Source organism: Heterodontus francisci, chromosome 11 (genome assembly GCF_036365525.1).
Source record: "Heterodontus francisci isolate sHetFra1 chromosome 11, sHetFra1.hap1, whole genome shotgun sequence".
Lineage (NCBI taxonomy): Eukaryota > Metazoa > Chordata > Chondrichthyes > Heterodontiformes > Heterodontidae > Heterodontus > Heterodontus francisci.
Window position 1 is genome coordinate 116451590 of NC_090381.1, and position 13018 is coordinate 116464607.

Sequence of the window (13018 nt, forward strand, 5' to 3'; positions counted from 1 at the left end):
ACAGTGCAGTACTCTCTCAGTACTGACTCACTGACAGTGCAGCACACCCTCAGTACTGACCCTCTGACAGTGCAGCACTCTCTCAGTACTGACCCTCCAACAGTACAGCACTCCCTCAGTACTCCCCCTCTGAGAGTGCAGTGCTCCTTCAGTACTGACCCTCCGACAGTGCAGCACTCTCTCAGTTCTGACCCTCCAACAGTGCAGCACTCCCTCAGTACTCCCCCTCTGAGAGTGCAGTGCACCTTCAGTACTGATCTTCCAACAGTGTCCCACTCCCTAAGTACTGATCCTCTGACAATGCAGCATTCCTTCAGTACTGACCCTCTGACATTTCAGCACTCCCTCAGTACTCCCCCTCTGAGGGTGCAGTGCTCCTTCAGTACTGATCTTCCAACAGTGTCCCACTCCCTAAGTACTGATCCTCTGACAATGCAGCATTCCTTCAGTACTGACCCTCTGACATTTCAGCACTCCCTCAGTACTCCCCCTCTGAGAGTGCAGCGCTCCTTCAATATTGTCGCTCCGACAGTGCAGTGTTCCCTCAGAATTGACCATCCGACATTGCATCATTCCCTCAGTATTGATCCTTCAACGCTACAGCATTCACTCAGTACTGCCGCTCCAACAGTCCAGCCATCCCTCACTACTGATCCCCTTCCAGTGCAGCACTCATCAGCACTGATCCTCCAACTGGTCTCCTTATTTAAGTAAAGCTGTAAATGCATTGGAAGCAGTTCAGAGAAAGTTTAATCGACTAATACCTGGAATGGGCGGGTTGTCTTATGAGAAACGGTCTGACAGGCTGGGCTTGTATCCGCTGGAGTTTAGAACAGTAAGAGGCAACTTGATTGAAACATATAAGATCCTGAGGGGTCTTGAGAGGGTGGATGTGGAAAGGATGTTTCCCCTTGTGGGAGAATCTGGAACAAGGGGTCACTGTTTAAAAATAAGGGGGTCACACATTTAAGACAGAGATGAGGAGAAAATTTTTCTCTCAGAGAGTCGTGAGTCTTTGGAATTCTCTTCCTCAAAAGGTGGAAGCAGAGTCTTTAAATATTTTTAAGGCAGACATAGATAGATTGTTGATAAGCAAGGGGGTGAAAGGTTATCCGGGGTAGGCGGGTATGTGGAGTTGAGGTTAAAATCAGATCAGCCATGATCCTGTTGAAAGGCGGAGCAGGTTCAAGGGGTCGAGTGACCTCCTCCTGCTTCTAATTTGTATTGTTACGACCGAGGTGGGTGGAGTGCACAGTCTTTTCTAGTTCCACTTCTCCACAGGTCACAACATATATTTAAATGTTTACCTAGTTACCGATACGGTCAATCATACACTCTACTCTTATCTCAGAATAAAATGCACAAACCAGGTTTGTTTACTAAACAACAAAATTATCAGTTTTTTATAAAACAAGATTTATCCAATAATGAAGCAAAGCATTAACACACAGATTGAAATATGAAAGTTCCCTTTTTAAATATCCCACACACAATGAAAAAAATAAATTCTCTCTGTCGAGGCCTTTTACAAAAAAAGACAAAATTCTTTGGCAAATACATGCTAATTCTTGAAGGAGAAAAGAGAAGATATGGAAAGATGTCAGTGGTCCCTTTTGGTCTGACATCCAGGTATTATGGTGACGGGTCACTGGGATCTTTTCTGGAGCAGTTTGTTCTGGAGATGTCGATAATTAGTTTGGTAGGCTTTCCAGGAGAAGTGTGGCATCAGGGGCTTCAATTATTATGCTCTGGATTTGCAGGGTTTTTTCAAAGAGGTAGAGAAAGAGATGCTGACACACTGGATTTCTCTGGGTCTCTTAGAGAGGTGCAGGAAAATGAGCTGGGGGTTTCTTTTCAGCAGGCTATAAATCCAACTGCTTTTCAACACTGTCCACATCCTAACTGAACCAAAACTATATCTCAGAAGCGAAACCACCTCCTGACCCTCATAAATCTTGGCATGTCACTTCTCAGTAAACATCTCAGCTGAGTCACCAAGGTTTCTGTTGGTTATTGAGCTTAAGGTATGTGATATCTAGTGAAGGTTGTTTTCAAACAAGACCTCTCAGTGTTCTTTCAGTGAATTTTCAACAAAAAACAAAGTCCAACATCTATGAAATCTTCAGTTTCCCAAAATGAATCCATTTGCACACTTTAAATATGAGTCCTCAAAAAAATCTAACAAAAAATGGAAACACTTTCCTAGCAGTATGTTCGTATATTCATAACTGTGCAGTGTTCCCTCAATATCGACCCTCCAACAATGCAGAACTCCCTCAGTACTGACCCTCTGACAGTGCAGAACTCCCTCAGTACTGACCCTCTGACAGTGCAGCACTGCTTCAGTACTGACCCTCTGACAGTGCAGCACTCCTTCAGTACTACACTGGGAGTGTTGGCCTGAATTACACACTGAAGTCTCTGGAATGGGCTTGAACTCATGACCTTCTGTCTAAGAGCTAAGATTTGCACAGGAAAATTTAATTTTTCCCCAATTCCTGGGTGATTTTAGTGCCCAGTACTGCTGATCCCAGTGAGATCAGCAAATCCAGCACAGGCTGATGCTGAGAGCGTGGGGTCTTCCTGCACTGTGTGTGGGGCACGGTACCACTGCAGATGGTGCATTTGCCCACTCCCTCACCAGGGAGCCCTGTATTGATATTTCCTGATGCAGTAAAGCCTTTGCAAGTAAATTGTATCATTGTGTCCTTGGTTTACTAAATACTGTTTTTTGAGTGTTGCTAAAACACTTTCATTAATGAAAGTGCCTCAGTGAGACTGTAAAATATTAATTTCTCAAATGGGATGAATGAATGAGGCTGTGAAATGAGGAGTGACCCAGCTGTCTCTGTGATTAATGCTTTGTGTTTCAGTTTGCATGAGAATACCATCACCTCCAAGGTCCCTACAGTTCACACGGCCTCCTGCCTTGGAAATATATCAACTGCTGCATCTTCATCGTCACTGGGTAGAAAGCTCCCTCCCAACAACACTGTGGGAGCACCTTCAGCACACAGACTCTAGCGATTCAAGAAGGTGGCTCACCATCACATTTTCAAGGAGAATCTGGGCAACTAAATCTGGTTTCCAGTGACGCCCACCTCCTAGTAACAAACCTTTAAAGAACAATTACCTGGAATTTACAGCAGAGGAACAGGCCATTCGGCCTAGCTGGTCTGTACCAGTGTTTATGCTCCTCACAAGTCTCCTCTCCCTCTAATTACCTCTTCCCATGTTGCCCCTGTACTCCTCTATTTCCTGCTTCGTGATGTATACATCAAGGCTCCCCTTCAATGCATCAATCCTCTCTGCTTCAACCAGTCCATGGAGCAGCAAGTTCCACAATCTCACCACGATCCGTGTAAAAAAATTCCTTACTTGATCTGTTAGTGGCTATCTCGGATGTGGAGAAATTGTTTCTGCTTGTGGGCAAGTCCAGAACAAGGAGGTATAAATACAAGATACAACAAAATACCTTTCACTGATACATACCTGTGTGCACACACATACATAGAGACACCTAAACATACACACGTACATACAAGTACACACATGCTCATGCATACACACATGTACACACACATAGACCCTGTCCAAACACACACACACTCAGCATACAAAAACAGATCTACACACAAGCGTATCATAGGATGGTTATAGAACAGAAGGAGGCCATTCGGGCTGTCATGTCCATACTGGCTCTCTGCAAGAGAAACTGTTAGTCCCATCCCTCACCTTTTCCCCAAAGCCCTGCAAATTTCTTCTGTTTAGATAATTATCCGAATTCCTTTAGCCATTCACCTTAAATCACCTTCTGCCAATAGGAACAGTTTCTCTCTATCTACTCTCTCCAGATCCCTCATGATTTTGAATGCCTCCATCATATCTCCTCTCAACTTTCTCTTCTCTAAGTTGAATAACCCCAGCTTCTCCAATTTATCCTCGTAACTAAAGTTTCTCATCCCTGGAACCATTCTCACACCCTCTCTAATGCCTTCACATCCTTCCTAAAGTGTAATGCCCAGAATTAGCACAACACTCCAGTTGAGTCCAAACCAATGTTTTATAAAGGTCATCATAACTTCCTTGCTTTTGTACTCTGTGCCTCTATTTATAAAGCTCAGGATCCCAGATACTTTATTCACCACTTTCTCAACCTGTGCTGTCACCTTCAATGATTTGTGCACATATACACCCAGGTCCCTCTGCTCCTGCACCAACTTCTAAATTGTACCCTTTATTTTATATTGCCTCTCCTCATTCTTCCTACCAAAATGTGTCACTCCACACTTCTCTGCATTAAATTTCATCTGCCACATGTCTATTCATTCCACCAGCCTGTCTATGTTACATTGAAGTTTATCACTAACCTCCTCACAGTTCACAGTATTTCCAAGTTTTGTGTCATCTGCAAATTTTGAAATTGTGCTCTGTGCACCCGAGTCAAGGTTATTAATATATTAATATGACCCCCTGGGGAACCCCATGATGTACCTTCCTCCTGAACAAAAAGCAATAATTCACCTCTACTTTCCGTTTCTTGTCACTCATCCAATTTCGTATCCATGCTGCCACTGACCCTTTTATTCCATGGGCTTTAACTTTGCTGACAAGCCTACTCCGCCTTCGATATTCCTATGTTGCTATTTCCTAAACCTCTCAGATCACTGCACCCATCCAATTCTTGCCCCTTGCCCATCTCCCAGTTTTAATCTCTCCACCATTGGCAGCCAAACCTACATCTGCCTGGGCCCAAAGCTCTGGAATTCCCTCCCTAAACCTCTCTGTCTCTCCATTCTCTGTTGGACATTTTGCAGAGTTGAGAGTTAATAATCATACTGAACTATAGTAGCCACAAGTAGTCAATGGAGTATGGGTTGTTTGGGAAACACAACCAGAGATGTAATATGGAACATTAATAAAGGGGATCTATCCCACTTCAGATGTCTGCTTATTGACTGGACTGCAGGGTGTGCTGGATAGAACAGACATCGACTACGAATGATTAATGTAGAACTTTAGTCTATGGTATAGATGCTTTGAAATAAACAAACTGTGTAAGAACATAACAGGAACAGGAGTAGGCCATACAGCCCCTAGAGCCTGCTCTGACACTCCATAAGATCATGGCTGATCTTTGATCTCAACTCCACTTTCCTGCTCGATCCCCAAATCCCTTTGATTCCCTTAGAGTCCAAAATCTATCAAACTCAGTCTTGAATATATTCAACAACTGAATATCTGGAGCAGAGAATTTCAAAGATTCACAACCCTGTGCATGAAATATTTTCTCCTTATATCAGTCCTAATGATCAACCCTTCGTCCTGAGACAGTGACCCCTCGACTCACCAGCCATGGAAACCAACCTCTCAGTATCTACCCTGTCAAGCCCCTTCAGAATTGTGTTTGTTTCAATGAGATCTCCTCTCATTCTTCTAAACTCCAGAGAGTATATGCCCAATTTAATCAGCCTCTCCTCATAGCACAACCCTCTTATCCCAGGAATTAATCCAGTGAAGTTTCATTGCAACCCCTCTAAGGCAAATATCTCCTTCCTTAGATAAGGTGAATAAATCTGCACACAGTACTCTAGGTGTAGTCTCACCAAAGCCCTGTACAATCCTAGTAAGACGTCCTTACTCTTGTACTCCAATCCCCTTACAATAAAGGCCAACATACTACTTGCATTTCCAATAGCTTTCTGTACCTGCATGCTAACTATCTGTGATTCTTGTATGAATACAGCCAAGTCTCTCTGAACATCAACATTTAGAAGTTTCTCATCCTTTTAAAAATAGTCTTTTTTTCCATTCTGACCACCAAGTGAATACACTCACACTTGCCCACATTATACTCCATCTATCACCTCCTTGCCCACTCACTTAACCTGTCAATATCCCTTTGCAGACTCTTGGTGCTCTTGTCAAGAAAATGTGCTCTGCTAAATGAGGATTTTTATTTTATTGGTTGGAAACCTGCATTAAACACTTAAAAAGGGAAGCTGGCATCTTACATTTAACTTCTTAAAAGCTGACAGCGAAGATGGCATTGAAATAGGTTACACTTTAAAGGAAAGTCGATTATCTCATCTAACCACCACCTGAACAATATCTCAGCTAACCATCACCAGAACCATATCTCAGCTAACCATCACCAGAACAATATCTAAGCAAACCATCACCAGAACAATATCTCAGCTAACCATCACCAGAACAATATCTCAGCTAACCATCACCAGAACAATATCTAAGCAACCCATCACCAGAACAATATCTCAGCTAACCATCACCGGAACAATATCTAAGCAAACCATCACCAGAACAATATCTCAGCTAACCATCACCGGAACAATATCTAAGCAAACCATCACCAGAACAATATCTCAGCTAACCATCACCGGATCAATATCTAAGCAAACCATCACCAGAACAATATCTAAGCAAACCATCACCAGAACAATATCTCAGCTAACCATCACCAGAACAATATCTCAGCTAACCACCACCAGAACAATATCTCAGCAAACCACCACCAGAACAATAACTCAGCAAACCATCACCAGAACAATATCTCAGCAACCATCACCAGAATAATGTCTCAGCAAACCATCACCGGAGCAATATCTAAGCAAACCATCACCAGAACAATATCTCAGCTAACCATCACCGGAACAATATCTAAGCAAACCATCACCAGAACAATATCTCAGCTAACCACCACCAGAACAATATCTAAGCAAACCATCACCAGAACAATATCTCAGCTAACCATCACCGGAACAATATCTCAGCAAACCATTACCAGAACAATATCTCCGCTAACATTACCAGAACAATATCTCAGCTAACCATCACCAGAACAATATCTCAGCTAACCACCACCGGAACAATATCTCAGCAAACCATTACCAGAACAATATCTCAGCTAACCATCACCAGAATAATATCTCAGCAAACCACCACCAAAACAATATCTCAGCAAACCATCACCAGAACAAAATCTCAGCAAACCATTACCAGAACAATATCTCAGCTAACCATCACCAGAATAATATCTCAGCAAACCACCACCAGAACAATATCTAAGCAAACCATCACCAGAACAATATCTCAGCTAACCACCACCAAAACAATATCTCAGCAAACCATTACCAGAACAATATCTCAGCTAACCATCACCAGAATAATATCTCAGCAAACCACCACCAGAATAATATCTCAGCAAACCACCACCAGAACAATATCTCAGCAAACCACCATCAGAACAATATCTCAGCAAACCATTACCAGAACAATATCTCAGCTAACCATCACCAGAATAATATCTCAGCAAACCACCACCAGAACAATATCTCAGCAAACCATCACCAGAACAATATCTCAGCTAACCATCACCAGAATAATATCTCAGCAAACCACCACCAGAACAATATCTCAGCAAACCATCACCAGAACAATATCTCAGCTAACCATCACCAGAATAATATCTCAGCAAACCACCACCAGAACAATATCTCAGCAAACCATCACCAGAACAATATCTCAGCAAACCATCACCAGAATAATATCTCAGCTAACCATCACCAGAATAATACCAAAGCTAATCAACACCAGAATAATATCTCAGCAAACCACCACCAGAACAAAACCTCTGCTAACCATCACCGGAACAATATCTCAGCAAACCATCACCAGAACAATATCTCTTCAGATCATCACCAGAACAATATCTCAGCTAACCACCACCAGAACAATACCTCAGCAAACCATCACCAGAACAATATCTCAGCTAACCATCACCAGAACAATACCTCAGCTAACCATCACCAGAACAATACCTCGGCGAACCATCACCAGAACAATACCTCAGCTAACCATCACCAGAACAATATCTCAGCTAACCATCACCAGAACAATATCTCAGCTAACCATCACCAGAACAATACCTCAGCTAACCATCACCAGAACAAAATCTCAGCAAACCATCACCAGAACAAAATCTCAGCTAACCATCACCAGAACAATATCTCAGCTAACCACCACCAGAACAAAATCTCAGCAAACCATCACCAGAACAAAATCTCAGCTAACCATCACCAGAACAATATCTCAGCTAACCACCACCAGAACAAAATCTCAGCAAACCATCACCAGAACAAAATCTCAGCAAACCATCACCAGAACAATATCTCAGCTAACCACGACCAGAACAATATCTCAGCTAACCATCACTGGAACAATATCTCAGCTAACCATCACCAGAACAATATCTCAGCTAACCATCACCAGAACAATATCTCAGCTAACCACCACCAGAACAATATCTCAGCTAACCATCACCAGAACAATATCTCAGCTAACCATCACTGGAACAATATCTCAGCTAACCATCACCAGAACAATATCTCAGCTAACCACCACCAGAACAATATCTCAGCTAACCATCACCAGAACAATATCTCAGCTAACCATCACCAGAACAATATCTCAGCTAACCACCACCAGAGCAAAATCTCAGCAAACCATCACCAGAACAAAATCTCAGCAAACCATCACCAGAACAATATCTCAGCTAACCACCACCAGAACAATATCTCAGCTAACCATCACCAGAACAATATCTCAGGTAACCATCACCAGAACAATATCTCAGCAAACCATCACCGGATCAATATCTCAGCTAACCATCACCAGAACAATATCTCAGCTAACCATCACTGGAACAATATCTCAGCTAACCATCACCAGAGCAATATCTCAGCTAACCACCACCAGAACAATATCTCAGCTAACCATCACCAGAACAATATCTCAGCTAACCATCACTGGAACAATATCTCAGCTAACCATCACCAGAACAATATCTCAGCTAACCATCACTGGAACAATATCTCAGCTAACCATCACCAGAACAATATCTCAGCTAACCACCACCAGAACAATATCTCAGCTAACCATCACCAGAACAATATCTCAGCTAACCACCACCAGAACAATATCTCAGCTAACCATCACCGGAACAATATCTCAGCTAACCATCACCAGAACAATATCTCAGCTAACCATCACCAGAACAATATCTCAGCTAACCACCACCAGAACAATATCTCAGCTAACCATCACCTTAACAATATCTCAGCTAACCACCACCAGAACAATATCTCAGCTAACCATCACCAGAACAATATCTCAGCTAACCATCACCTTAACAATATCTCAGCTAACCACCACCAGAACAATATCTCAGCTAACCATCACCTTAACAAAATCTCAGCAAACCATCACCAGAACAATATCTCAGCTAACCACCACCAGAACAATATCTCAGCTCACCATCACTGGAACAATATCTCAGCTAACCATCACCAGAACAATATCTCAGCTAACCATCACCAGAACAATATCTCAGCGAACCATCACCAGAACAATATCTCAGCTAACCAGCACCAGAACAATATCTCAGCTAACCATCACCAGAACAATACCTCAGCTAACCATCACCAGAACAATATCTCTGCTAACATTACCAGAACAATATCTCCGCTAACATTACCAGAACAATATCTCAGCAAACCATCACCAGAACAATACCTCCACTAACATTACCAGAACAATATCTCAGCAAACCACCACCAGAACAATATCTCAGCTAACCATCACCGGAACAATATCTCAGCTAACCATCACCAGAAAAATATCTCAGCTAACCATCACAAGAACAATATCTCAACTAACCATCACCAGAACAATATCTCAGCTAACCACCACCAGAACAATATCTCAGCTAACCATCACTGGAACAATATCTCAGCTAACCATCACCAGAACAATATCTCAGCTAACCATCACCAGAGCAATATCTCAGCTAACCATCACCAGAACAATATCTCAGCTAACCACCACCAGAACAATATCTCAGCTAACCATCACCTTAACAATATCTCAGCTAACCACCACCAGAACAATATCTCAGCTAACCATCACCAGAACAATATCTCAGCTAACCATCACCTTAACAATATCTCAGCTAACCACCACCAGAACAATATCTCAGCTAACCATCACCTTAACAAAATCTCAGCAAACCATCACCAGAACAATATCTCAGCTAACCACCACCAGAACAATATCTCAGCTCACCATCACTGGAACAATATCTCAGCTAACCATCACCAGAACAATATCTCAGCTAACCATCACCAGAACAATATCTCAGCGAACCATCACCAGAACAATATCTTAGCTAACCAGCACCAGAACAATATCTCAGCTAACCATCACCAGAACAATACCTCAGCTAACCATCACCAGAACAATATCTCTGCTAACATTACCAGAACAATATCTCCGCTAACATTACCAGAACAATATCTCAGCAAACCATCACCAGAACAATACCTCCACTAACATTACCAGAACAATATCTCAGCAAACCACCACCAGAACAATATCTCAGCTAACCATCACCGGAACAATATCTCAGCTAACCATCACCGGAAAAATATCTCAGCTAACCATCACAAGAACAATATATCAGCTAACCATCACCAGAACAATATCTCCGCTAACATTACCAGAACAATATCTCAGCTAACCATCACCGGAACAATATCTCAGCTAACCATCACCGGAACAATATCTCAGCTAACCATCACCGGAAAAATATCTCAGCAAACCATCACCGGAACAATACCACAGCTAACCATCACCAGAACAATACCTCAGCTAACCATCACCAGAACAATACCTCAGCTAACAATCACCAGATCAATACCTCAGCTAACCATCACCAGAACAATATTTCAGCTAACAATCACCAGAACAATATCTCAGCAAACCATCACCAGAACAATACCTCAGCTAACCATCACCGGAAAAATATCTCAGCTAACCATCACCGGAAAAATATCTCAGCTAACCATCACAAGAACAATATATCAGCTAACCACCACCAGAACAATATCTCAGCAAACCATCACCAGAACAATACCTCAGCTAACCATCACCGGAAAAATATCTCAGCTAAACATCACCGGAAAAATATCTCAGCTAACCATCACCAGAACAATACCTCAGCTAACCACCACCAGACCAATACCTCAGCTAACCATCACCAGAACAATATCTCAGCAAACCACCACCAGACCAATACCTCAGCTAATCATCACCAGAACAATACCTCAGCTAACCACCACCAGACCAATACCTCAGCTAACCATCACCAGAACAATATCTCAGCAAACCACCACCAGAACAATATCTCAGCAAACCACCACCAGACCAATACCTCAGCTAACCATCACCAGACCAATATCTCAGCAAACCATCACCGGAACAATATCTCAGCAAACCATCACCAGAACAAGACCGCTGCTAACCATCACCAGAACAGTATCTCAGCTAAACACCACCAGAACAATACCTCAGCTAACCATCACCAGAACAATATCTCAGCTAATCATCACCAGAACAATACCACAGCTAACCATCACCAGAACAATACCGCTGCTAACCATCACCAGAACAGTATCTCAGCTAACCACCACCAGAACAATATCTCAGCTAATCATCACCAGAATAATACCAAAGCTAATCAACACCAGAACAATACCTCAGCTAACCATCACCAGAACAATACCTCAGCTAACCATCACCAGAACAATACCTCAGCTAACCAACACCAGAACAATACCTCAGCTAACCATCACCAGAACAATATCTCAGCTAACCATCACCAGAACAATACCTCAGCTAACCATCACCAGAACAAAACCTCAGCAAACAATCACAAGAACAATATCTCAGCTAACCATCACAAGAACAATATCTCAGCTAACCATCACCAGAACAAGATCTCATCTCAACCATAACCAGAACAATATCTCAGCTAACCAGCACCAGAACAATACCTCAGCTAACCAACACCAGAACAATACCTCAGCTAACCATCACCAGAGCAATATCTCAGCTAATCATCACCAGAACAATATCTCAGCTAACCATCACCAGAACAATACCTCAGCTAACCATCACCAGAACAAAACCTCAGCAAACCATCACAAGAACAATATCTCAGCTAACCATCACAAGAACAATATCTCAGCTAACCATCACTAGAACAAGATCTCATCTCAACCATAACCAGAACAATATCTCAGCTCAACCATCACCAGAACAATATCTCAGCTAACCATCACCAGAATATTACCACAGCTAACCATCACCTTAACAATATCTCAGCTAACCACCACCAGAACAATATCTCAGCTAACCATCACCAGAACAATATCTCAGCTAACCATCACCTTAACAATATCTCAGCTAACCACCACCAGAACAATATCTCAGCTAACCATCACCTTAACAAAATCTCAGCAAACCATCACCAGAACAATATCTCAGCTAACCACCACCAGAACAATATCTCAGCTCACCATCACTGGAACAATATCTCAGCTAACCATCACCAGAACAATATCTCAGCTAACCATCACCAGAACAATATCTCAGCGAACCATCACCAGAACAATATCTTAGCTAACCAGCACCAGAACAATATCTCAGCTAACCATCACCAGAACAATACCTCAGCTAACCATCACCAGAACAATATCTCTGCTAACATTACCAGAACAATATCTCCGCTAACATTACCAGAACAATATCTCAGCAAACCATCACCAGAACAATACCTCCACTAACATTACCAGAACAATATCTCAGCAAACCACCACCAGAACAATATCTCAGCTAACCATCACCGGAACAATATCTCAGCTAACCATCACCGGAAAAATATCTCAGCTAACCATCACAAGAACAATATATCAGCTAACCATCACCAGAACAATATCTCCGCTAACATTACCAGAACAATATCTCAGCTAACCATCACCGGAACAATATCTCAGCTAACCATCACCGGAACAATATCTCAGCTAACCATCACCGGAAAAATATCTCAGCAAACCATCACCGGAACAATACCACAGCTAACCATCACCAGAACAATACCTCA